Below are 22,591 nucleotides of genomic sequence, written 5' to 3'. Positions count from 1 at the left end.
CTATTTTAGCAATATCAAGCCCGCAAACACTTGCAACGACGCGACACGACGTCTATTTTCTTGCCCACGGCTTGCATACATCGGGCCGTCCACGACCATACTATATGATGGCGGGAGACGGAGGTAATTTGCCATCTCAAAACGAACTTTGGATAAATGTGGAAGAGATACGGGTTACTACAGCACCAATGCATTGCCCCAAGAGAGCTGGTCGCATCTAGATGAAATGGAATGGTGTCAAAAGGGAACATACCAATTCAAAATCACGCATGCAATGTCTGGCATTGCAAAATAAATTATTTGAAAAAAATTAAAAACATCAGAGAATGCCTCAAAATACGTTCGTTTCGGAAAAAAAATATTGAAAGCCAACGGCACCCGGTGTTCCCAGGCGGTCACCCATCCAAGTACTATCCGGGCCCGATGCTGCTTAACTTCGGTGATCGGACGAGAACCGGTGTATTCAGCGTGGTATGGCCGTTGGCAATTTCCACCACTCTCGAGTCAACTATTTTAGCAATATCAAGCCCGCAAACACTTGCAACGACGCGACACGACGTCTATTTTCTTGCCCACGGCTTGCATACGTCGGGCCGTCCACGACCATACTATATGACGGCGGGAGACGGAGGTAATTTGCCATCTCAAAACGAACTTTGGATAAATGTGGAAGAGATACGGGTTACTACAGCACCAATGCATTGCCCCAAGAGAGCTGGTCGCATCTAGATGAAATGGAATGGTGTCAAAAGGGAACATACCAATTCAAAATCACGCATGCAATGTCTGGCATTGCAAAATAAATTATTTGAAAAAAATTAAAAACATCAGAGAATGCCTCAAAATACGTTCGTTTCGGAAAAAAAATATTGAAAGCCAACGGCACCCGGTGTTCCCAGGCGGTCACCCATCCAAGTACTATCCGGGCCCGATGCTGCTTAACTTCGGTGATCGGACGAGAACCGGTGAATTCAGCGTGGTATGGCCGTTGGCAATTTCCACCACTCTCGAGTCAACTATTTTAGCAATATCAAGCCCGCAAACACTTGCAACGACGCGACACGACGTCTATTTTCTTGCCCACGGCTTGCATACATCGGGCCGTCCACGACCATACTATATGATGGCGGGAGACGGAGGTAATTTGCCATCTCCAAACGAACTTTGGATAAATGTGGAAGAGATACGGGTTACTACAGCACCAATGCATTGCCCCAAGAGAGCTGGTCGCATCTAGATGAAATGGAATGGTGTCAAAAGGGAACATACCAATTCAAAATCACGCATGCAATGTCTGGCATTGCAAAATAAATTATTTGAAAAAAATTAAAAACATCAGAGAATGCCTCAAAATACGTTCGTTTCGGAAAAAAAATATTGAAAGCCAACGGCACCCGGTGTTCCCAGGCGGTCACCCATCCAAGTACTATCCGGGCCCGATGCTGCTTAACTTCGGTGATCGGACGAGAACCGGTGTATTCAGCGTGGTATGGCCGTTGGCAATTTCCACCACTCTCGAGTCAACTATTTTAGCAATATCAAGCCCGCAAACACTTGCAACGACGCGACACGACGTCTATTTTCTTGCCCACGGCTTGCATACATCGGGCCGTCCACGACCATACTATATGATGGCGGGAGACGGAGGTAATTTGCCATCTCAAAACGAACTTTGGATAAATGTGGAAGAGATACGGGTTACTACAGCACCAATGCATTGCCCCAAGAGAGCTGGTCGCATCTAGATGAAATGGAATGGTGTCAAAAGGGAACATACCAATTCAAAATCACGCATGCAATGTCTGGCATTGCAAAATAAATTATTTGAAAAAAATTTAAAACATCAGAGAATGCCTCAAAATACGTTCGTTTCGGAAAAAAAATATTGAAAGCCAACGGCACCCGGTGTTCCCAGGCGGTCACCCATCCAAGTACTATCCGGGCCCGATGCTGCTTAACTTCGGTGATCGGACGAGAACCGGTGTATTCAGCGTGGTATGGCCGTTGGCAATTTCCACCACTCTCGAGTCAACTATTTTAGCAATATCAAGCCCGCAAACACTTGCAACGACGCGACACGACGTCTATTTTCTTGCCCACGGCTTGCATACATCGGGCCGTCCACGACCATACTATATGATGGCGGGAGACGGAGGTAATTTGCCATCTCAAAACGAACTTTGGATAAATGTGGAAGAGATACGGGTTACTACAGCACCAATGCATTGCCCCAAGAGAGCTGGTCGCATCTAGATGAAATGGAATGGTGTCAAAAGGGAACATACCAATTCAAAATCACGCATGCAATGTCTGGCATTGCAAAATAAATTATTTGAAAAAAATTAAAAACATCAGAGAATGCCTCAAAATACGTTCGTTTCGGAAAAAAAATATTGAAAGCCAACGGCACCCGGTGTTCCCAGGCGGTCACCCATCCAAGTACTATCCGGGCCCGATGCTGCTTAACTTCGGTGATCGGACGAGAACCGGTGTATTCAGCGTGGTATGGCCGTTGGCATTTTCCACCACTCTCGAGTCAACTATTTTAGCAATATCAAGCCCGCAAACACTTGCAACGACGCGACACGACGTCTATTTTCTTGCCCACGGCTTGCATACATCGGGCCGTCCACGACCATACTATATGATGGCGGGAGACGGAGGTAATTTGCCATCTCAAAACGAACTTTGGATAAATGTGGAAGAGATACGGGTTACTACAGCACCAATGCATTGCCCCAAGAGAGCTGGTCGCATCTAGATGAAATGGAATGGTGTCAAAAGGGAACATACCAATTCAAAATCACGCATGCAATGTCTGGCATTGCAAAATAAATTATTTGAAAAAAATTAAAAACATCAGAGAATGCCTCAAAATACGTTCGTTTCGGAAAAAAAATATTGAAAGCCAACGGCACCCGGTGTTCCCAGGCGGTCACCCATCCAAGTACTATCCGGGCCCGATGCTGCTTAACTTCGGTGATCGGACGAGAACCGGTGTATTCAGCGTGGTATGGCCGTTGGCAATTTCCACCACTCTCGAGTCAACTATTTTAGCAATATCAAGCCCGCAAACACTTGTAACGACGCCTATTTTCTTGCCCACGGCTTGCATATAGTACATCGGGCCGTCCACGACCATATGATGGCGGGAGACGGAGGTAATTTGCCATCTTAAAACGAACTTTGGATAAATGTGGAAGATTACGATACTACAGCACCAATACATTGCCCCAAGAGAGCTGGTCGCATCTAGATGAAATGGAATGGTGTCAAAAGGGAACATACCAATTCAAAATCACGCATGCAATGTCTGGCATTGCAAAATAAATTATTTGAAAAAAATTAAAAACATCAGAGAATGCCTCAAAATACGTTCGTTTCGGAAAAAAAATATTGAAAGCCAACGGCACCCGGTGTTCCCAGGCGGTCACCCATCCAAGTACTATCCGGGCCCGATGCTGCTTAACTTCGGTGATCGGACGAGAACCGGTGTATTCAGCGTGGTATGGCCGTTGGCAATTTCCACCACTCTCGAGTCAACTATTTTAGCAATATCAAGCCCGCAAACACTTGCAACGACGCGACACGACGTCTATTTTCTTGCCCACGGCTTGCATACATCGGGCCGTCCACGACCATACTATATGATGGCGGGAGACGGAGGTAATTTGCCATCTCAAAACGAACTTTGGATAAATGTGGAAGAGATACGGGTTACTACAGCACCAATGCATTGCCCCAAGAGAGCTGGTCGCATCTAGATGAAATGGAATGGTGTCAAAAGGGAACATACCAATTCAAAATCACGCATGCAATGTCTGGCATTGCAAAATAAATTATTTGAAAAAAATTAAAAACATCAGAGAATGCCTCAAAATACGTTCGTTTCGGAAAAAAAATATTGAAAGCCAACGGCACCCGGTGTTCCCAGGCGGTCACCCATCCAAGTACTATCCGGGCCCGATGCTGCTTAACTTCGGTGATCGGACGAGAACCGGTGTATTCAGCGTGGTATGGCCGTTGGCAATTTCCACCACTCTCGAGTCAACTATTTTAGCAATATCAAGCCCGCAAACACTTGCAACGACGCGACACGACGTCTATTTTCTTGCCCACGGCTTGCATACGTCGGGCCGTCCACGACCATACTATATGACGGCGGGAGACGGAGGTAATTTGCCATCTCAAAACGAACTTTGGATAAATGTGGAAGAGATACGGGTTACTACAGCACCAATGCATTGCCCCAAGAGAGCTGGTCGCATCTAGATGAAATGGAATGGTGTCAAAAGGGAACATACCAATTCAAAATCACGCATGCAATGTCTGGCATTGCAAAATAAATTATTTGAAAAAAATTAAAAACATCAGAGAATGCCTCAAAATACGTTCGTTTCGGAAAAAAAATATTGAAAGCCAACGGCACCCGGTGTTCCCAGGCGGTCACCCATCCAAGTACTATCCGGGCCCGATGCTGCTTAACTTCGGTGATCGGACGAGAACCGGTGAATTCAGCGTGGTATGGCCGTTGGCAATTTCCACCACTCTCGAGTCAACTATTTTAGCAATATCAAGCCCGCAAACACTTGCAACGACGCGACACGACGTCTATTTTCTTGCCCACGGCTTGCATACATCGGGCCGTCCACGACCATACTATATGATGGCGGGAGACGGAGGTAATTTGCCATCTCCAAACGAACTTTGGATAAATGTGGAAGAGATACGGGTTACTACAGCACCAATGCATTGCCCCAAGAGAGCTGGTCGCATCTAGATGAAATGGAATGGTGTCAAAAGGGAACATACCAATTCAAAATCACGCATGCAATGTCTGGCATTGCAAAATAAATTATTTGAAAAAAATTAAAAACATCAGAGAATGCCTCAAAATACGTTCGTTTCGGAAAAAAAATATTGAAAGCCAACGGCACCCGGTGTTCCCAGGCGGTCACCCATCCAAGTACTATCCGGGCCCGATGCTGCTTAACTTCGGTGATCGGACGAGAACCGGTGTATTCAGCGTGGTATGGCCGTTGGCAATTTCCACCACTCTCGAGTCAACTATTTTAGCAATATCAAGCCCGCAAACACTTGCAACGACGCGACACGACGTCTATTTTCTTGCCCACGGCTTGCATACATCGGGCCGTCCACGACCATACTATATGATGGCGGGAGACGGAGGTAATTTGCCATCTCAAAACGAACTTTGGATAAATGTGGAAGAGATACGGGTTACTACAGCACCAATGCATTGCCCCAAGAGAGCTGGTCGCATCTAGATGAAATGGAATGGTGTCAAAAGGGAACATACCAATTCAAAATCACGCATGCAATGTCTGGCATTGCAAAATAAATTATTTGAAAAAAATTTAAAACATCAGAGAATGCCTCAAAATACGTTCGTTTCGGAAAAAAAATATTGAAAGCCAACGGCACCCGGTGTTCCCAGGCGGTCACCCATCCAAGTACTATCCGGGCCCGATGCTGCTTAACTTCGGTGATCGGACGAGAACCGGTGTATTCAGCGTGGTATGGCCGTTGGCAATTTCCACCACTCTCGAGTCAACTATTTTAGCAATATCAAGCCCGCAAACACTTGCAACGACGCGACACGACGTCTATTTTCTTGCCCACGGCTTGCATACATCGGGCCGTCCACGACCATACTATATGATGGCGGGAGACGGAGGTAATTTGCCATCTCAAAACGAACTTTGGATAAATGTGGAAGAGATACGGGTTACTACAGCACCAATGCATTGCCCCAAGAGAGCTGGTCGCATCTAGATGAAATGGAATGGTGTCAAAAGGGAACATACCAATTCAAAATCACGCATGCAATGTCTGGCATTGCAAAATAAATTATTTGAAAAAAATTAAAAACATCAGAGAATGCCTCAAAATACGTTCGTTTCGGAAAAAAAATATTGAAAGCCAACGGCACCCGGTGTTCCCAGGCGGTCACCCATCCAAGTACTATCCGGGCCCGATGCTGCTTAACTTCGGTGATCGGACGAGAACCGGTGTATTCAGCGTGGTATGGCCGTTGGCAATTTCCACCACTCTCGAGTCAACTATTTTAGCAATATCAAGCCCGCAAACACTTGTAACGACGCCTATTTTCTTGCCCACGGCTTGCATATAGTACATCGGGCCGTCCACGACCATATGATGGCGGGAGACGGAGGTAATTTGCCATCTTAAAACGAACTTTGGATAAATGTGGAAGATTACGATACTACAGCACCAATACATTGCCCCAAGAGAGCTGGTCGCATCTAGATGAAATGGAATGGTGTCAAAAGGGAACATACCAATTCAAAATCACGCATGCAATGTCTGGCATTGCAAAATAAATTATTTGAAAAAAATTAAAAACATCAGAGAATGCCTCAAAATACGTTCGTTTCGGAAAAAAAATATTGAAAGCCAACGGCACCCGGTGTTCCCAGGCGGTCACCCATCCAAGTACTATCCGGGCCCGATGCTGCTTAACTTCGGTGATCGGACGAGAACCGGTGTATTCAGCGTGGTATGGCCGTTGGCAATTTCCACCACTCTCGAGTCAACTATTTTAGCAATATCAAGCCCGCAAACACTTGCAACGACGCGACACGACGTCTATTTTCTTGCCCACGGCTTGCATACATCGGGCCGTCCACGACCATACTATATGATGGCGGGAGACGGAGGTAATTTGCCATCTCAAAACGAACTTTGGATAAATGTGGAAGAGATACGGGTTACTACAGCACCAATGCATTGCCCCAAGAGAGCTGGTCGCATCTAGATGAAATGGAATGGTGTCAAAAGGGAACATACCAATTCAAAATCACGCATGCAATGTCTGGCATTGCAAAATAAATTATTTGAAAAAAATTAAAAACATCAGAGAATGCCTCAAAATACGTTCGTTTCGGAAAAAAAATATTGAAAGCCAACGGCACCCGGTGTTCCCAGGCGGTCACCCATCCAAGTACTATCCGGGCCCGATGCTGCTTAACTTCGGTGATCGGACGAGAACCGGTGTATTCAGCGTGGTATGGCCGTTGGCAATTTCCACCACTCTCGAGTCAACTATTTTAGCAATATCAAGCCCGCAAACACTTGCAACGACGCGACACGACGTCTATTTTCTTGCCCACGGCTTGCATACGTCGGGCCGTCCACGACCATACTATATGACGGCGGGAGACGGAGGTAATTTGCCATCTCAAAACGAACTTTGGATAAATGTGGAAGAGATACGGGTTACTACAGCACCAATGCATTGCCCCAAGAGAGCTGGTCGCATCTAGATGAAATGGAATGGTGTCAAAAGGGAACATACCAATTCAAAATCACGCATGCAATGTCTGGCATTGCAAAATAAATTATTTGAAAAAAATTAAAAACATCAGAGAATGCCTCAAAATACGTTCGTTTCGGAAAAAAAATATTGAAAGCCAACGGCACCCGGTGTTCCCAGGCGGTCACCCATCCAAGTACTATCCGGGCCCGATGCTGCTTAACTTCGGTGATCGGACGAGAACCGGTGAATTCAGCGTGGTATGGCCGTTGGCAATTTCCACCACTCTCGAGTCAACTATTTTAGCAATATCAAGCCCGCAAACACTTGCAACGACGCGACACGACGTCTATTTTCTTGCCCACGGCTTGCATACATCGGGCCGTCCACGACCATACTATATGATGGCGGGAGACGGAGGTAATTTGCCATCTCCAAACGAACTTTGGATAAATGTGGAAGAGATACGGGTTACTACAGCACCAATGCATTGCCCCAAGAGAGCTGGTCGCATCTAGATGAAATGGAATGGTGTCAAAAGGGAACATACCAATTCAAAATCACGCATGCAATGTCTGGCATTGCAAAATAAATTATTTGAAAAAAATTAAAAACATCAGAGAATGCCTCAAAATACGTTCGTTTCGGAAAAAAAATATTGAAAGCCAACGGCACCCGGTGTTCCCAGGCGGTCACCCATCCAAGTACTATCCGGGCCCGATGCTGCTTAACTTCGGTGATCGGACGAGAACCGGTGTATTCAGCGTGGTATGGCCGTTGGCAATTTCCACCACTCTCGAGTCAACTATTTTAGCAATATCAAGCCCGCAAACACTTGCAACGACGCGACACGACGTCTATTTTCTTGCCCACGGCTTGCATACATCGGGCCGTCCACGACCATACTATATGATGGCGGGAGACGGAGGTAATTTGCCATCTCAAAACGAACTTTGGATAAATGTGGAAGAGATACGGGTTACTACAGCACCAATGCATTGCCCCAAGAGAGCTGGTCGCATCTAGATGAAATGGAATGGTGTCAAAAGGGAACATACCAATTCAAAATCACGCATGCAATGTCTGGCATTGCAAAATAAATTATTTGAAAAAAATTTAAAACATCAGAGAATGCCTCAAAATACGTTCGTTTCGGAAAAAAAATATTGAAAGCCAACGGCACCCGGTGTTCCCAGGCGGTCACCCATCCAAGTACTATCCGGGCCCGATGCTGCTTAACTTCGGTGATCGGACGAGAACCGGTGTATTCAGCGTGGTATGGCCGTTGGCAATTTCCACCACTCTCGAGTCAACTATTTTAGCAATATCAAGCCCGCAAACACTTGCAACGACGCGACACGACGTCTATTTTCTTGCCCACGGCTTGCATACATCGGGCCGTCCACGACCATACTATATGATGGCGGGAGACGGAGGTAATTTGCCATCTCAAAACGAACTTTGGATAAATGTGGAAGAGATACGGGTTACTACAGCACCAATGCATTGCCCCAAGAGAGCTGGTCGCATCTAGATGAAATGGAATGGTGTCAAAAGGGAACATACCAATTCAAAATCACGCATGCAATGTCTGGCATTGCAAAATAAATTATTTGAAAAAAATTAAAAACATCAGAGAATGCCTCAAAATACGTTCGTTTCGGAAAAAAAATATTGAAAGCCAACGGCACCCGGTGTTCCCAGGCGGTCACCCATCCAAGTACTATCCGGGCCCGATGCTGCTTAACTTCGGTGATCGGACGAGAACCGGTGTATTCAGCGTGGTATGGCCGTTGGCATTTTCCACCACTCTCGAGTCAACTATTTTAGCAATATCAAGCCCGCAAACACTTGCAACGACGCGACACGACGTCTATTTTCTTGCCCACGGCTTGCATACATCGGGCCGTCCACGACCATACTATATGATGGCGGGAGACGGAGGTAATTTGCCATCTCAAAACGAACTTTGGATAAATGTGGAAGAGATACGGGTTACTACAGCACCAATGCATTGCCCCAAGAGAGCTGGTCGCATCTAGATGAAATGGAATGGTGTCAAAAGGGAACATACCAATTCAAAATCACGCATGCAATGTCTGGCATTGCAAAATAAATTATTTGAAAAAAATTAAAAACATCAGAGAATGCCTCAAAATACGTTCGTTTCGGAAAAAAAATATTGAAAGCCAACGGCACCCGGTGTTCCCAGGCGGTCACCCATCCAAGTACTATCCGGGCCCGATGCTGCTTAACTTCGGTGATCGGACGAGAACCGGTGTATTCAGCGTGGTATGGCCGTTGGCAATTTCCACCACTCTCGAGTCAACTATTTTAGCAATATCAAGCCCGCAAACACTTGTAACGACGCCTATTTTCTTGCCCACGGCTTGCATATAGTACATCGGGCCGTCCACGACCATATGATGGCGGGAGACGGAGGTAATTTGCCATCTTAAAACGAACTTTGGATAAATGTGGAAGATTACGATACTACAGCACCAATACATTGCCCCAAGAGAGCTGGTCGCATCTAGATGAAATGGAATGGTGTCAAAAGGGAACATACCAATTCAAAATCACGCATGCAATGTCTGGCATTGCAAAATAAATTATTTGAAAAAAATTAAAAACATCAGAGAATGCCTCAAAATACGTTCGTTTCGGAAAAAAAATATTGAAAGCCAACGGCACCCGGTGTTCCCAGGCGGTCACCCATCCAAGTACTATCCGGGCCCGATGCTGCTTAACTTCGGTGATCGGACGAGAACCGGTGTATTCAGCGTGGTATGGCCGTTGGCAATTTCCACCACTCTCGAGTCAACTATTTTAGCAATATCAAGCCCGCAAACACTTGCAACGACGCGACACGACGTCTATTTTCTTGCCCACGGCTTGCATACATCGGGCCGTCCACGACCATACTATATGATGGCGGGAGACGGAGGTAATTTGCCATCTCAAAACGAACTTTGGATAAATGTGGAAGAGATACGGGTTACTACAGCACCAATGCATTGCCCCAAGAGAGCTGGTCGCATCTAGATGAAATGGAATGGTGTCAAAAGGGAACATACCAATTCAAAATCACGCATGCAATGTCTGGCATTGCAAAATAAATTATTTGAAAAAAATTAAAAACCTCAGAGAATGCCTCAAAATACGTTCGTTTCGGAAAAAAAATATTGAAAGCCAACGGCACCCGGTGTTCCCAGGCGGTCACCCATCCAAGTACTATCCGGGCCCGATGCTGCTTAACTTCGGTGATCGGACGAGAACCGGTGAATTCAGCGTGGTATGGCCGTTGGCAATTTCCACCACTCTCGAGTCAACTATTTTAGCAATATCAAGCCCGCAAACACTTGCAACGACGCGACACGACGTCTATTTTCTTGCCCACGGCTTGCATACATCGGGCCGTCCACGACCATACTATATGATGGCGGGAGACGGAGGTAATTTGCCATCTCAAAACGAACTTTGGATAAATGTGGAAGAGATACGGGTTACTACAGCACCAATGCATTGCCCCAAGAGAGCTGGTCGCATCTAGATGAAATGGAATGGTGTCAAAAGGGAACATACCAATTCAAAATCACGCATGCAATGTCTGGCATTGCAAAATAAATTATTTGAAAAAAATTAAAAACATCAGAGAATGCCTCAAAATACGTTCGTTTCGGAAAAAAAATATTGAAAGCCAACGGCACCCGGTGTTCCCAGGCGGTCACCCATCCAAGTACTATCCGGGCCCGATGCTGCTTAACTTCGGTGATCGGACGAGAACCGGTGTATTCAGCGTGGTATGGCCGATGGCAATTTCCACCACTCTCGAGTCAACTATTTTAGCAATATCAAGCCCGCAAACACTTGCAACGACGCGACACGACGTCTATTTTCTTGCCCACGGCTTGCATACATCGGGCCGTCCACGACCATACTATATGATGGCGGGAGACGGAGGTAATTTGCCATCTCAAAACGAACTTTGGATAAATGTGGAAGAGATACGGGTTACTACAGCACCAATGCATTGCCCCAAGAGAGCTGGTCGCATCTAGATGAAATGGAATGGTGTCAAAAGGGAACATACCAATTCAAAATCACGCATGCAATGTCTGGCATTGCAAAATAAATTATTTGAAAAAAATTAAAAACATCAGAGAATGCCTCAAAATACGTTCGTTTCGGAAAAAAAATATTGAAAGCCAACGGCACCCGGTGTTCCCAGGCGGTCACCCATCCAAGTACTATCCGGGCCCGATGCTGCTTAACTTCGGTGATCGGACGAGAACCGGTGTATTCAGCGTGGTATGGCCGTTGGCATTTTCCACCACTCTCGAGTCAACTATTTTAGCAATATCAAGCCCGCAAACACTTGCAACGACGCGACACGACGTCTATTTTCTTGCCCACGGCTTGCATACATCGGGCCGTCCACGACCATACTATATGATGGCGGGAGACGGAGGTAATTTGCCATCTCAAAACGAACTTTGGATAAATGTGGAAGAGATACGGGTTACTACAGCACCAATGCATTGCCCCAAGAGAGCTGGTCGCATCTAGATGAAATGGAATGGTGTCAAAAGGGAACATACCAATTCAAAATCACGCATGCAATGTCTGGCATTGCAAAATAAATTATTTGAAAAAAATTAAAAACATCAGAGAATGCCTCAAAATACGTTCGTTTCGGAAAAAAAATATTGAAAGCCAACGGCACCCGGTGTTCCCAGGCGGTCACCCATCCAAGTACTATCCGGGCCCGATGCTGCTTAACTTCGGTGATCGGACGAGAACCGGTGTATTCAGCGTGGTATGGCCGTTGGCAATTTCCACCACTCTCGAGTCAACTATTTTAGCAATATCAAGCCCGCAAACACTTGCAACGACGCGACACGACGTCTATTTTCTTGCCCACGGCTTGCATACATCGGGCCGTCCACGACCATACTATATGATGGCGGGAGACGGAGGTAATTTGCCATCTCAAAACGAACTTTGGATAAATGTGGAAGAGATACGGGTTACTACAGCACCAATGCATTGCCCCAAGAGAGCTGGTCGCATCTAGATGAAATGGAATGGTGTCAAAAGGGAACATACCAATTCAAAATCACGCATGCAATGTCTGGCATTGCAAAATAAATTATTTGAAAAAAATTTAAAACATCAGAGAATGCCTCAAAATACGTTCGTTTCGGAAAAAAAATATTGAAAGCCAACGGCACCCGGTGTTCCCAGGCGGTCACCCATCCAAGTACTATCCGGGCCCGATGCTGCTTAACTTCGGTGATCGGACGAGAACCGGTGTATTCAGCGTGGTATGGCCGTTGGCAATTTCCACCACTCTCGAGTCAACTATTTTAGCAATATCAAGCCCGCAAACACTTGCAACGACGCGACACGACGTCTATTTTCTTGCCCACGGCTTGCATACATCGGGCCGTCCACGACCATACTATATGATGGCGGGAGACGGAGGTAATTTGCCATCTCAAAACGAACTTTGGATAAATGTGGAAGAGATACGGGTTACTACAGCACCAATGCATTGCCCCAAGAGAGCTGGTCGCATCTAGATGAAATGGAATGGTGTCAAAAGGGAACATACCAATTCAAAATCACGCATGCAATGTCTGGCATTGCAAAATAAATTATTTGAAAAAAATTTAAAACATCAGAGAATGCCTCAAAATACGTTCGTTTCGGAAAAAAAATATTGAAAGCCAACGGCACCCGGTGTTCCCAGGCGGTCACCCATCCAAGTACTATCCGGGCCCGATGCTGCTTAACTTCGGTGATCGGACGAGAACCGGTGTATTCAGCGTGGTATGGCCGTTGGCATTTTCCACCACTCTCGAGTCAACTATTTTAGCAATATCAAGCCCGCAAACACTTGCAACGACGCGACACGACGTCTATTTTCTTGCCCACGGCTTGCATACATCGGGCCGTCCACGACCATACTATATGATGGCGGGAGACGGAGGTAATTTGCCATCTCAAAACGAACTTTGGATAAATGTGGAAGAGATACGGGTTACTACAGCACCAATGCATTGCCCCAAGAGAGCTGGTCGCATCTAGATGAAATGGAATGGTGTCAAAAGGGAACATACCAATTCAAAATCACGCATGCAATGTCTGGCATTGCAAAATAAATTATTTGAAAAAAATTAAAAACATCAGAGAATGCCTCAAAATACGTTCGTTTCGGAAAAAAAATATTGAAAGCCAACGGCACCCGGTGTTCCCAGGCGGTCACCCATCCAAGTACTATCCGGGCCCGATGCTGCTTAACTTCGGTGATCGGACGAGAACCGGTGTATTCAGCGTGGTATGGCCGTTGGCAATTTCCACCACTCTCGAGTCAACTATTTTAGCAATATCAAGCCCGCAAACACTTGCAACGACGCGACACGACGTCTATTTTCTTGCCCACGGCTTGCATACGTCGGGCCGTCCACGACCATACTATATGACGGCGGGAGACGGAGGTAATTTGCCATCTCAAAACGAACTTTGGATAAATGTGGAAGAGATACGGGTTACTACAGCACCAATGCATTGCCCCAAGAGAGCTGGTCGCATCTAGATGAAATGGAATGGTGTCAAAAGGGAACATACCAATTCAAAATCACGCATGCAATGTCTGGCATTGCAAAATAAATTATTTGAAAAAAATTAAAAACATCAGAGAATGCCTCAAAATACGTTCGTTTCGGAAAAAAAATATTGAAAGCCAACGGCACCCGGTGTTCCCAGGCGGTCACCCATCCAAGTACTATCCGGGCCCGATGCTGCTTAACTTCGGTGATCGGACGAGAACCGGTGAATTCAGCGTGGTATGGCCGTTGGCAATTTCCACCACTCTCGAGTCAACTATTTTAGCAATATCAAGCCCGCAAACACTTGCAACGACGCGACACGACGTCTATTTTCTTGCCCACGGCTTGCATACATCGGGCCGTCCACGACCATACTATATGATGGCGGGAGACGGAGGTAATTTGCCATCTCCAAACGAACTTTGGATAAATGTGGAAGAGATACGGGTTACTACAGCACCAATGCATTGCCCCAAGAGAGCTGGTCGCATCTAGATGAAATGGAATGGTGTCAAAAGGGAACATACCAATTCAAAATCACGCATGCAATGTCTGGCATTGCAAAATAAATTATTTGAAAAAAATTAAAAACATCAGAGAATGCCTCAAAATACGTTCGTTTCGGAAAAAAAATATTGAAAGCCAACGGCACCCGGTGTTCCCAGGCGGTCACCCATCCAAGTACTATCCGGGCCCGATGCTGCTTAACTTCGGTGATCGGACGAGAACCGGTGTATTCAGCGTGGTATGGCCGTTGGCAATTTCCACCACTCTCGAGTCAACTATTTTAGCAATATCAAGCCCGCAAACACTTGCAACGACGCGACACGACGTCTATTTTCTTGCCCACGGCTTGCATACATCGGGCCGTCCACGACCATATGATGGCGGGAGACGGAGGTAATTTGCCATCTCAAAACGAACTTTGGATAAATGTGGAAGAGATACGGGTTACTACAGCACCAATGCATTGCCCCAAGAGAGCTGGTCGCATCTAGATGAAATGGAATGGTGTCAAAAGGGAACATACCAATTCAAAATCACGCATGCAATGTCTGGCATTGCAAAATAAATTATTTGAAAAAAATTTAAAACATCAGAGAATGCCTCAAAATACGTTCGTTTCGGAAAAAAAATATTGAAAGCCAACGGCACCCGGTGTTCCCAGGCGGTCACCCATCCAAGTACTATCCGGGCCCGATGCTGCTTAACTTCGGTGATCGGACGAGAACCGGTGTATTCAGCGTGGTATGGCCGTTGGCAATTTCCACCACTCTCGAGTCAACTATTTTAGCAATATCAAGCCCGCAAACACTTGCAACGACGCGACACGACGTCTATTTTCTTGCCCACGGCTTGCATACATCGGGCCGTCCACGACCATACTATATGATGGCGGGAGACGGAGGTAATTTGCCATCTCAAAACGAACTTTGGATAAATGTGGAAGAGATACGGGTTACTACAGCACCAATGCATTGCCCCAAGAGAGCTGGTCGCATCTAGATGAAATGGAATGGTGTCAAAAGGGAACATACCAATTCAAAATCACGCATGCAATGTCTGGCATTGCAAAATAAATTATTTGAAAAAAATTAAAAACATCAGAGAATGCCTCAAAATACGTTCGTTTCGGAAAAAAAATATTGAAAGCCAACGGCACCCGGTGTTCCCAGGCGGTCACCCATCCAAGTACTATCCGGGCCCGATGCTGCTTAACTTCGGTGATCGGACGAGAACCGGTGTATTCAGCGTGGTATGGCCGTTGGCATTTTCCACCACTCTCGAGTCAACTATTTTAGCAATATCAAGCCCGCAAACACTTGCAACGACGCGACACGACGTCTATTTTCTTGCCCACGGCTTGCATACATCGGGCCGTCCACGACCATACTATATGATGGCGGGAGACGGAGGTAATTTGCCATCTCAAAACGAACTTTGGATAAATGTGGAAGAGATACGGGTTACTACAGCACCAATGCATTGCCCCAAGAGAGCTGGTCGCATCTAGATGAAATGGAATGGTGTCAAAAGGGAACATACCAATTCAAAATCACGCATGCAATGTCTGGCATTGCAAAATAAATTATTTGAAAAAAATTAAAAACATCAGAGAATGCCTCAAAATACGTTCGTTTCGGAAAAAAAATATTGAAAGCCAACGGCACCCGGTGTTCCCAGGCGGTCACCCATCCAAGTACTATCCGGGCCCGATGCTGCTTAACTTCGGTGATCGGACGAGAACCGGTGTATTCAGCGTGGTATGGCCGTTGGCAATTTCCACCACTCTCGAGTCAACTATTTTAGCAATATCAAGCCCGCAAACACTTGTAACGACGCCTATTTTCTTGCCCACGGCTTGCATATAGTACATCGGGCCGTCCACGACCATATGATGGCGGGAGACGGAGGTAATTTGCCATCTTAAAACGAACTTTGGATAAATGTGGAAGATTACGATACTACAGCACCAATACATTGCCCCAAGAGAGCTGGTCGCATCTAGATGAAATGGAATGGTGTCAAAAGGGAACATACCAATTCAAAATCACGCATGCAATGTCTGGCATTGCAAAATAAATTATTTGAAAAAAATTAAAAACATCAGAGAATGCCTCAAAATACGTTCGTTTCGGAAAAAAAATATTGAAAGCCAACGGCACCCGGTGTTCCCAGGCGGTCACCCATCCAAGTACTATCCGGGCCCGATGCTGCTTAACTTCGGTGATCGGACGAGAACCGGTGTATTCAGCGTGGTATGGCCGTTGGCAATTTCCACCACTCTCGAGTCAACTATTTTAGCAATATCAAGCCCGCAAACACTTGCAACGACGCGACACGACGTCTATTTTCTTGCCCACGGCTTGCATACATCGGGCCGTCCACGACCATACTATATGATGGCGGGAGACGGAGGTAATTTGCCATCTCAAAACGAACTTTGGATAAATGTGGAAGAGATACGGGTTACTACAGCACCAATGCATTGCCCCAAGAGAGCTGGTCGCATCTAGATGAAATGGAATGGTGTCAAAAGGGAACATACCAATTCAAAATCACGGATGCAATGTCTGGCATTGCAAAATAAATTATTTGAAAAAAATTAAAAACATCAGAGAATGCCTCAAAATACGTTCGTTTCGGAAAAAAAATATTGAAAGCCAACGGCACCCGGTGTTCCCAGGCGGTCACCCATCCAAGTACTATCCGGGCCCGATGCTGCTTAACTTCGGTGATCGGACGAGAACCGGTGTATTCAGCGTGGTATGGCCGTTGGCAATTTCCACCACTCTCGAGTCAACTATTTTAGCAATATCAAGCCCGCAAACACTTGCAACGACGCGACACGACGTCTATTTTCTTGCCCACGGCTTGCATACATCGGGCCGTCCACGACCATACTATATGATGGCGGGAGACGGAGGTAATTTGCCATCTCAAAACGAACTTTGGATAAATGTGGAAGAGATACGGGTTACTACAGCACCAATGCATTGCCCCAAGAGAGCTGGTCGCATCTAGATGAAATGGAATGGTGTCAAAAGGGAACATACCAATTCAAAATCACGCATGCAATGTCTGGCATTGCAAAATAAATTATTTGAAAAAAATTTAAAACATCAGAGAATGCCTCAAAATACGTTCGTTTCGGAAAAAAAATATTGAAAGCCAACGGCACCCGGTGTTCCCAGGCGGTCACCCATCCAAGTACTATCCGGGCCCGATGCTGCTTAACTTCGGTGATCGGACGAGAACCGGTGTATTCAGCGTGGTATGGCCGTTGGCAATTTCCACTACTCTCGAGTCAACTATTTTAGCAATATCAAGCCCGCAAACACTTGCAACGACGCGACACGACGTCTATTTTCTTGCCCACGGCTTGCATACATCGGGCCGTCCACGACCATACTATATGATGGCGGGAGACGGAGGTAATTTGCCATCTCAAAACGAACTTTGGATAAATGTGGAAGAGATACGGGTTACTACAGCACCAATGCATTGCCCCAAGAGAGCTGGTCGCATCTAGATGAAATGGAATGGTGTCAAAAGGGAACATACCAATTCAAAATCACGCATGCAATGTCTGGCATTGCAAAATAAATTATTTGAAAAAAATTAAAAACATCAGAGAATGCCTCAAAATACGTTCGTTTCGGAAAAAAAATATTGAAAGCCAACGGCACCCGGTGTTCCCAGGCGGTCACCCATCCAAGTACTATCCGGGCCCGATGCTGCTTAACTTCGGTGATCGGACGAGAACCGGTGTATTCAGCGTGGTATGGCCGTTGGCATTTTCCACCACTCTCGAGTCAACTATTTTAGCAATATCAAGCCCGCAAACACTTGCAACGACGCGACACGACGTCTATTTTCTTGCCCACGGCTTGCATACATCGGGCCGTCCACGACCATACTATATGATGGCGGGAGACGGAGGTAATTTGCCATCTCAAAACGAACTTTGGATAAATGTGGAAGAGATACGGGTTACTACAGCACCAATGCATTGCCCCAAGAGAGCTGGTCGCATCTAGATGAAATGGAATGGTGTCAAAAGGGAACATACCAATTCAAAATCACGCATGCAATGTCTGGCATTGCAAAATAAATTATTTGAAAAAAATTAAAAACATCAGAGAATGCCTCAAAATACGTTCGTTTCGGAAAAAAAATATTGAAAGCCAACGGCACCCGGTGTTCCCAGGCGGTCACCCATCCAAGTACTATCCGGGCCCGATGCTGCTTAACTTCGGTGATCGGACGAGAACCGGTGTATTCAGCGTGGTATGGCCGTTGGCAATTTCCACCACTCTCGAGTCAACTATTTTAGCAATATCAAGCCCGCAAACACTTGTAACGACGCCTATTTTCTTGCCCACGGCTTGCATATAGTACATCGGGCCGTCCACGACCATATGATGGCGGGAGACGGAGGTAATTTGCCATCTTAAAACGAACTTTGGATAAATGTGGAAGATTACGATACTACAGCACCAATACATTGCCCCAAGAGAGCTGGTCGCATCTAGATGAAATGGAATGGTGTCAAAAGGGAACATACCAATTCAAAATCACGCATGCAATGTCTGGCATTGCAAAATAAATTATTTGAAAAAAATTAAAAACATCAGAGAATGCCTCAAAATACGTTCGTTTCGGAAAAAAAATATTGAAAGCCAACGGCACCCGGTGTTCCCAGGCGGTCACCCATCCAAGTACTATCCGGGCCCGATGCTGCTTAACTTCGGTGATCGGACGAGAACCGGTGTATTCAGCGTGGTATGGCCGTTGGCAATTTCCACCACTCTCGAGTCAACTATTTTAGCAATATCAAGCCCGCAAACACTTGCAACGACGCGACACGACGTCTATTTTCTTGCCCACGGCTTGCATACATCGGGCCGTCCACGACCATACTATATGATGGCGGGAGACGGAGGTAATTTGCCATCTCAAAACGAACTTTGGATAAATGTGGAAGAGATACGGGTTACTACAGCACCAATGCATTGCCCCAAGAGAGCTGGTCGCATCTAGATGAAATGGAATGGTGTCAAAAGGGAACATACCAATTCAAAATCACGCATGCAATGTCTGGCATTGCAAAATAAATTATTTGAAAAAAATTAAAAACCTCAGAGAATGCCTCAAAATACGTTCGTTTCGGAAAAAAAATATTGAAAGCCAACGGCACCCGGTGTTCCCAGGCGGTCACCCATCCAAGTACTATCCGGGCCCGATGCTGCTTAACTTCGGTGATCGGACGAGAACCGGTGAATTCAGCGTGGTATGGCCGTTGGCAATTTCCACCACTCTCGAGTCAACTATTTTAGCAATATCAAGCCCGCAAACACTTGCAACGACGCGACACGACGTCTATTTTCTTGCCCACGGCTTGCATACATCGGGCCGTCCACGACCATACTATATGATGGCGGGAGACGGAGGTAATTTGCCATCTCAAAACGAACTTTGGATAAATGTGGAAGAGATACGGGTTACTACAGCACCAATGCATTGCCCCAAGAGAGCTGGTCGCATCTAGATGAAATGGAATGGTGTCAAAAGGGAACATACCAATTCAAAATCACGCATGCAATGTCTGGCATTGCAAAATAAATTATTTGAAAAAAATTAAAAACATCAGAGAATGCCTCAAAATACGTTCGTTTCGGAAAAAAAATATTGAAAGCCAACGGCACCCGGTGTTCCCAGGCGGTCACCCATCCAAGTACTATCCGGGCCCGATGCTGCTTAACTTCGGTGATCGGACGAGAACCGGTGTATTCAGCGTGGTATGGCCGATGGCAATTTCCACCACTCTCGAGTCAACTATTTTAGCAATATCAAGCCCGCAAACACTTGCAACGACGCGACACGACGTCTATTTTCTTGCCCACGGCTTGCATACATCGGGCCGTCCACGACCATACTATATGATGGCGGGAGACGGAGGTAATTTGCCATCTCAAAACGAACTTTGGATAAATGTGGAAGAGATACGGGTTACTACAGCACCAATGCATTGCCCCAAGAGAGCTGGTCGCATCTAGATGAAATGGAATGGTGTCAAAAGGGAACATACCAATTCAAAATCACGCATGCAATGTCTGGCATTGCAAAATAAATTATTTGAAAAAAATTAAAAACATCAGAGAATGCCTCAAAATACGTTCGTTTCGGAAAAAAAATATTGAAAGCCAACGGCACCCGGTGTTCCCAGGCGGTCACCCATCCAAGTACTATCCGGGCCCGATGCTGCTTAACTTCGGTGATCGGACGAGAACCGGTGTATTCAGCGTGGTATGGCCGTTGGCATTTTCCACCACTCTCGAGTCAACTATTTTAGCAATATCAAGCCCGCAAACACTTGCAACGACGCGACACGACGTCTATTTTCTTGCCCACGGCTTGCATACATCGGGCCGTCCACGACCATACTATATGATGGCGGGAGACGGAGGTAATTTGCCATCTCAAAACGAACTTTGGATAAATGTGGAAGAGATACGGGTTACTACAGCACCAATGCATTGCCCCAAGAGAGCTGGTCGCATCTAGATGAAATGGAATGGTGTCAAAAGGGAACATACCAATTCAAAATCACGCATGCAATGTCTGGCATTGCAAAATAAATTATTTGAAAAAAATTAAAAACATCAGAGAATGCCTCAAAATACGTTCGTTTCGGAAAAAAAATATTGAAAGCCAACGGCACCCGGTGTTCCCAGGCGGTCACCCATCCAAGTACTATCCGGGCCCGATGCTGCTTAACTTCGGTGATCGGACGAGAACCGGTGTATTCAGCGTGGTATGGCCGTTGGCAATTTCCACCACTCTCGAGTCAACTATTTTAGCAATATCAAGCCCGCAAACACTTGCAACGACGCGACACGACGTCTATTTTCTTGCCCACGGCTTGCATACATCGGGCCGTCCACGACCATACTATATGATGGCGGGAGACGGAGGTAATTTGCCATCTCAAAACGAACTTTGGATAAATGTGGAAGAGATACGGGTTACTACAGCACCAATGCATTGCCCCAAGAGAGCTGGTCGCATCTAGATGAAATGGAATGGTGTCAAAAGGGAACATACCAATTCAAAATCACGCATGCAATGTCTGGCATTGCAAAATAAATTATTTGAAAAAAATTTAAAACATCAGAGAATGCCTCAAAATACGTTCGTTTCGGAAAAAAAATATTGAAAGCCAACGGCACCCGGTGTTCCCAGGCGGTCACCCATCCAAGTACTATCCGGGCCCGATGCTGCTTAACTTCGGTGATCGGACGAGAACCGGTGTATTCAGCGTGGTATGGCCGTTGGCAATTTCCACCACTCTCGAGTCAACTATTTTAGCAATATCAAGCCCGCAAACACTTGCAACGACGCGACACGACGTCTATTTTCTTGCCCACGGCTTGCATACATCGGGCCGTCCACGACCATACTATATGATGGCGGGAGACGGAGGTAATTTGCCATCTCAAAACGAACTTTGGATAAATGTGGAAGAGATACGGGTTACTACAGCACCAATGCATTGCCCCAAGAGAGCTGGTCGCATCTAGATGAAATGGAATGGTGTCAAAAGGGAACATACCAATTCAAAATCACGCATGCAATGTCTGGCATTGCAAAATAAATTATTTGAAAAAAATTTAAAACATCAGAGAATGCCTCAAAATACGTTCGTTTCGGAAAAAAAATATTGAAAGCCAACGGCACCCGGTGTTCCCAGGCGGTCACCCATCCAAGTACTATCCGGGCCCGATGCTGCTTAACTTCGGTGATCGGACGAGAACCGGTGTATTCAGCGTGGTATGGCCGTTGGCATTTTCCACCACTCTCGAGTCAACTATTTTAGCAATATCAAGCCCGCAAACACTTGCAACGACGCGACACGACGTCTATTTTCTTGCCCACGGCTTGCATACATCGGGCCGTCCACGACCATACTATATGATGGCGGGAGACGGAGGTAATTTGCCATCTCAAAACGAACTTTGGATAAATGTGGAAGAGATACGGGTTACTACAGCACCAATGCATTGCCCCAAGAGAGCTGGTCGCATCTAGATGAAATGGAATGGTGTCAAAAGGGAACATACCAATTCAAAATCACGCATGCAATGTCTGGCATTGCAAAATAAATTATTTGAAAAAA

At 46.0% G+C, this 22,591-nt stretch overlaps 44 non-coding genes across 44 annotated transcripts; all 44 read right to left on the bottom strand.

Moving 5' to 3' along the window:
- Nucleotides 1-366: 366 nt before the first annotated feature.
- Nucleotides 367-485, bottom strand: LOC139699572 (5S ribosomal RNA). The gene has a single exon (XR_011703445.1). It is a non-coding gene; the product is annotated as a 5S ribosomal RNA (ribosomal RNA).
- Nucleotides 486-874: 389 nt separating this feature from the next.
- On the bottom strand, nt 875-993 carry LOC139699641 (5S ribosomal RNA). The gene has a single exon (XR_011703510.1). It is a non-coding gene; the product is annotated as a 5S ribosomal RNA (ribosomal RNA).
- Nucleotides 994-1,382: 389 nt separating this feature from the next.
- LOC139699570 (5S ribosomal RNA) lies at nt 1,383-1,501 on the bottom strand. The gene has a single exon (XR_011703444.1). It is a non-coding gene; the product is annotated as a 5S ribosomal RNA (ribosomal RNA).
- Nucleotides 1,502-1,890: 389 nt separating this feature from the next.
- LOC139699568 (5S ribosomal RNA) lies at nt 1,891-2,009 on the bottom strand. The gene has a single exon (XR_011703442.1). It is a non-coding gene; the product is annotated as a 5S ribosomal RNA (ribosomal RNA).
- Nucleotides 2,010-2,398: 389 nt separating this feature from the next.
- On the bottom strand, nt 2,399-2,517 carry LOC139699567 (5S ribosomal RNA). The gene has a single exon (XR_011703441.1). It is a non-coding gene; the product is annotated as a 5S ribosomal RNA (ribosomal RNA).
- Nucleotides 2,518-2,906: 389 nt separating this feature from the next.
- Nucleotides 2,907-3,025, bottom strand: LOC139699566 (5S ribosomal RNA). The gene has a single exon (XR_011703440.1). It is a non-coding gene; the product is annotated as a 5S ribosomal RNA (ribosomal RNA).
- A 376-nt stretch (nt 3,026-3,401) lies between these two features.
- LOC139699565 (5S ribosomal RNA) lies at nt 3,402-3,520 on the bottom strand. The gene has a single exon (XR_011703439.1). It is a non-coding gene; the product is annotated as a 5S ribosomal RNA (ribosomal RNA).
- A 389-nt stretch (nt 3,521-3,909) lies between these two features.
- LOC139699564 (5S ribosomal RNA) lies at nt 3,910-4,028 on the bottom strand. The gene has a single exon (XR_011703438.1). It is a non-coding gene; the product is annotated as a 5S ribosomal RNA (ribosomal RNA).
- Nucleotides 4,029-4,417: 389 nt separating this feature from the next.
- LOC139699638 (5S ribosomal RNA) lies at nt 4,418-4,536 on the bottom strand. The gene has a single exon (XR_011703508.1). It is a non-coding gene; the product is annotated as a 5S ribosomal RNA (ribosomal RNA).
- A 389-nt stretch (nt 4,537-4,925) lies between these two features.
- Nucleotides 4,926-5,044, bottom strand: LOC139699563 (5S ribosomal RNA). Its single transcript, XR_011703437.1, has one exon. It is a non-coding gene; the product is annotated as a 5S ribosomal RNA (ribosomal RNA).
- A 389-nt stretch (nt 5,045-5,433) lies between these two features.
- On the bottom strand, nt 5,434-5,552 carry LOC139699562 (5S ribosomal RNA). Its single transcript, XR_011703436.1, has one exon. It is a non-coding gene; the product is annotated as a 5S ribosomal RNA (ribosomal RNA).
- A 389-nt stretch (nt 5,553-5,941) lies between these two features.
- LOC139699561 (5S ribosomal RNA) lies at nt 5,942-6,060 on the bottom strand. Its single transcript, XR_011703435.1, has one exon. It is a non-coding gene; the product is annotated as a 5S ribosomal RNA (ribosomal RNA).
- A 376-nt stretch (nt 6,061-6,436) lies between these two features.
- Nucleotides 6,437-6,555, bottom strand: LOC139699560 (5S ribosomal RNA). Its single transcript, XR_011703434.1, has one exon. It is a non-coding gene; the product is annotated as a 5S ribosomal RNA (ribosomal RNA).
- A 389-nt stretch (nt 6,556-6,944) lies between these two features.
- LOC139699559 (5S ribosomal RNA) lies at nt 6,945-7,063 on the bottom strand. Its single transcript, XR_011703433.1, has one exon. It is a non-coding gene; the product is annotated as a 5S ribosomal RNA (ribosomal RNA).
- A 389-nt stretch (nt 7,064-7,452) lies between these two features.
- Nucleotides 7,453-7,571, bottom strand: LOC139699637 (5S ribosomal RNA). The gene has a single exon (XR_011703507.1). It is a non-coding gene; the product is annotated as a 5S ribosomal RNA (ribosomal RNA).
- Nucleotides 7,572-7,960: 389 nt separating this feature from the next.
- On the bottom strand, nt 7,961-8,079 carry LOC139699557 (5S ribosomal RNA). Its single transcript, XR_011703431.1, has one exon. It is a non-coding gene; the product is annotated as a 5S ribosomal RNA (ribosomal RNA).
- A 389-nt stretch (nt 8,080-8,468) lies between these two features.
- Nucleotides 8,469-8,587, bottom strand: LOC139699556 (5S ribosomal RNA). Its single transcript, XR_011703430.1, has one exon. It is a non-coding gene; the product is annotated as a 5S ribosomal RNA (ribosomal RNA).
- A 389-nt stretch (nt 8,588-8,976) lies between these two features.
- Nucleotides 8,977-9,095, bottom strand: LOC139699554 (5S ribosomal RNA). The gene has a single exon (XR_011703429.1). It is a non-coding gene; the product is annotated as a 5S ribosomal RNA (ribosomal RNA).
- A 389-nt stretch (nt 9,096-9,484) lies between these two features.
- On the bottom strand, nt 9,485-9,603 carry LOC139699553 (5S ribosomal RNA). Its single transcript, XR_011703428.1, has one exon. It is a non-coding gene; the product is annotated as a 5S ribosomal RNA (ribosomal RNA).
- Nucleotides 9,604-9,979: 376 nt separating this feature from the next.
- Nucleotides 9,980-10,098, bottom strand: LOC139699552 (5S ribosomal RNA). The gene has a single exon (XR_011703427.1). It is a non-coding gene; the product is annotated as a 5S ribosomal RNA (ribosomal RNA).
- A 389-nt stretch (nt 10,099-10,487) lies between these two features.
- Nucleotides 10,488-10,606, bottom strand: LOC139699636 (5S ribosomal RNA). The gene has a single exon (XR_011703506.1). It is a non-coding gene; the product is annotated as a 5S ribosomal RNA (ribosomal RNA).
- Nucleotides 10,607-10,995: 389 nt separating this feature from the next.
- LOC139699696 (5S ribosomal RNA) lies at nt 10,996-11,114 on the bottom strand. The gene has a single exon (XR_011703563.1). It is a non-coding gene; the product is annotated as a 5S ribosomal RNA (ribosomal RNA).
- Nucleotides 11,115-11,503: 389 nt separating this feature from the next.
- Nucleotides 11,504-11,622, bottom strand: LOC139699551 (5S ribosomal RNA). Its single transcript, XR_011703426.1, has one exon. It is a non-coding gene; the product is annotated as a 5S ribosomal RNA (ribosomal RNA).
- Nucleotides 11,623-12,011: 389 nt separating this feature from the next.
- LOC139699550 (5S ribosomal RNA) lies at nt 12,012-12,130 on the bottom strand. The gene has a single exon (XR_011703425.1). It is a non-coding gene; the product is annotated as a 5S ribosomal RNA (ribosomal RNA).
- A 389-nt stretch (nt 12,131-12,519) lies between these two features.
- On the bottom strand, nt 12,520-12,638 carry LOC139699549 (5S ribosomal RNA). The gene has a single exon (XR_011703424.1). It is a non-coding gene; the product is annotated as a 5S ribosomal RNA (ribosomal RNA).
- A 389-nt stretch (nt 12,639-13,027) lies between these two features.
- On the bottom strand, nt 13,028-13,146 carry LOC139699548 (5S ribosomal RNA). Its single transcript, XR_011703423.1, has one exon. It is a non-coding gene; the product is annotated as a 5S ribosomal RNA (ribosomal RNA).
- Nucleotides 13,147-13,535: 389 nt separating this feature from the next.
- On the bottom strand, nt 13,536-13,654 carry LOC139699547 (5S ribosomal RNA). Its single transcript, XR_011703422.1, has one exon. It is a non-coding gene; the product is annotated as a 5S ribosomal RNA (ribosomal RNA).
- Nucleotides 13,655-14,043: 389 nt separating this feature from the next.
- LOC139699635 (5S ribosomal RNA) lies at nt 14,044-14,162 on the bottom strand. Its single transcript, XR_011703505.1, has one exon. It is a non-coding gene; the product is annotated as a 5S ribosomal RNA (ribosomal RNA).
- Nucleotides 14,163-14,551: 389 nt separating this feature from the next.
- Nucleotides 14,552-14,670, bottom strand: LOC139699545 (5S ribosomal RNA). The gene has a single exon (XR_011703420.1). It is a non-coding gene; the product is annotated as a 5S ribosomal RNA (ribosomal RNA).
- A 384-nt stretch (nt 14,671-15,054) lies between these two features.
- LOC139699544 (5S ribosomal RNA) lies at nt 15,055-15,173 on the bottom strand. Its single transcript, XR_011703419.1, has one exon. It is a non-coding gene; the product is annotated as a 5S ribosomal RNA (ribosomal RNA).
- A 389-nt stretch (nt 15,174-15,562) lies between these two features.
- Nucleotides 15,563-15,681, bottom strand: LOC139699543 (5S ribosomal RNA). Its single transcript, XR_011703418.1, has one exon. It is a non-coding gene; the product is annotated as a 5S ribosomal RNA (ribosomal RNA).
- A 389-nt stretch (nt 15,682-16,070) lies between these two features.
- LOC139699542 (5S ribosomal RNA) lies at nt 16,071-16,189 on the bottom strand. Its single transcript, XR_011703417.1, has one exon. It is a non-coding gene; the product is annotated as a 5S ribosomal RNA (ribosomal RNA).
- A 376-nt stretch (nt 16,190-16,565) lies between these two features.
- On the bottom strand, nt 16,566-16,684 carry LOC139699541 (5S ribosomal RNA). Its single transcript, XR_011703416.1, has one exon. It is a non-coding gene; the product is annotated as a 5S ribosomal RNA (ribosomal RNA).
- Nucleotides 16,685-17,073: 389 nt separating this feature from the next.
- On the bottom strand, nt 17,074-17,192 carry LOC139699538 (5S ribosomal RNA). The gene has a single exon (XR_011703414.1). It is a non-coding gene; the product is annotated as a 5S ribosomal RNA (ribosomal RNA).
- Nucleotides 17,193-17,581: 389 nt separating this feature from the next.
- Nucleotides 17,582-17,700, bottom strand: LOC139699537 (5S ribosomal RNA). Its single transcript, XR_011703413.1, has one exon. It is a non-coding gene; the product is annotated as a 5S ribosomal RNA (ribosomal RNA).
- Nucleotides 17,701-18,089: 389 nt separating this feature from the next.
- LOC139699536 (5S ribosomal RNA) lies at nt 18,090-18,208 on the bottom strand. The gene has a single exon (XR_011703412.1). It is a non-coding gene; the product is annotated as a 5S ribosomal RNA (ribosomal RNA).
- Nucleotides 18,209-18,597: 389 nt separating this feature from the next.
- LOC139699535 (5S ribosomal RNA) lies at nt 18,598-18,716 on the bottom strand. Its single transcript, XR_011703411.1, has one exon. It is a non-coding gene; the product is annotated as a 5S ribosomal RNA (ribosomal RNA).
- Nucleotides 18,717-19,092: 376 nt separating this feature from the next.
- LOC139699534 (5S ribosomal RNA) lies at nt 19,093-19,211 on the bottom strand. Its single transcript, XR_011703410.1, has one exon. It is a non-coding gene; the product is annotated as a 5S ribosomal RNA (ribosomal RNA).
- Nucleotides 19,212-19,600: 389 nt separating this feature from the next.
- Nucleotides 19,601-19,719, bottom strand: LOC139699634 (5S ribosomal RNA). The gene has a single exon (XR_011703504.1). It is a non-coding gene; the product is annotated as a 5S ribosomal RNA (ribosomal RNA).
- Nucleotides 19,720-20,108: 389 nt separating this feature from the next.
- LOC139699695 (5S ribosomal RNA) lies at nt 20,109-20,227 on the bottom strand. Its single transcript, XR_011703562.1, has one exon. It is a non-coding gene; the product is annotated as a 5S ribosomal RNA (ribosomal RNA).
- A 389-nt stretch (nt 20,228-20,616) lies between these two features.
- LOC139699532 (5S ribosomal RNA) lies at nt 20,617-20,735 on the bottom strand. Its single transcript, XR_011703408.1, has one exon. It is a non-coding gene; the product is annotated as a 5S ribosomal RNA (ribosomal RNA).
- Nucleotides 20,736-21,124: 389 nt separating this feature from the next.
- Nucleotides 21,125-21,243, bottom strand: LOC139699531 (5S ribosomal RNA). Its single transcript, XR_011703407.1, has one exon. It is a non-coding gene; the product is annotated as a 5S ribosomal RNA (ribosomal RNA).
- Nucleotides 21,244-21,632: 389 nt separating this feature from the next.
- Nucleotides 21,633-21,751, bottom strand: LOC139699530 (5S ribosomal RNA). Its single transcript, XR_011703406.1, has one exon. It is a non-coding gene; the product is annotated as a 5S ribosomal RNA (ribosomal RNA).
- Nucleotides 21,752-22,140: 389 nt separating this feature from the next.
- On the bottom strand, nt 22,141-22,259 carry LOC139699529 (5S ribosomal RNA). Its single transcript, XR_011703405.1, has one exon. It is a non-coding gene; the product is annotated as a 5S ribosomal RNA (ribosomal RNA).
- Nucleotides 22,260-22,591: the final 332 nt, after the last annotated feature.

This window comes from Hetaerina americana, unplaced genomic scaffold, assembly GCF_022747635.1.
Source record: "Hetaerina americana unplaced genomic scaffold, ioHetAmer1.1.p SCAF_9, whole genome shotgun sequence".
NCBI classification, from domain to species: Eukaryota; Metazoa; Arthropoda; class Insecta; order Odonata; family Calopterygidae; genus Hetaerina; species Hetaerina americana.
The sequence above is the reverse complement of the archived record's forward strand: the minus strand, read 5'-3'. Positions and strand labels throughout refer to the sequence as shown.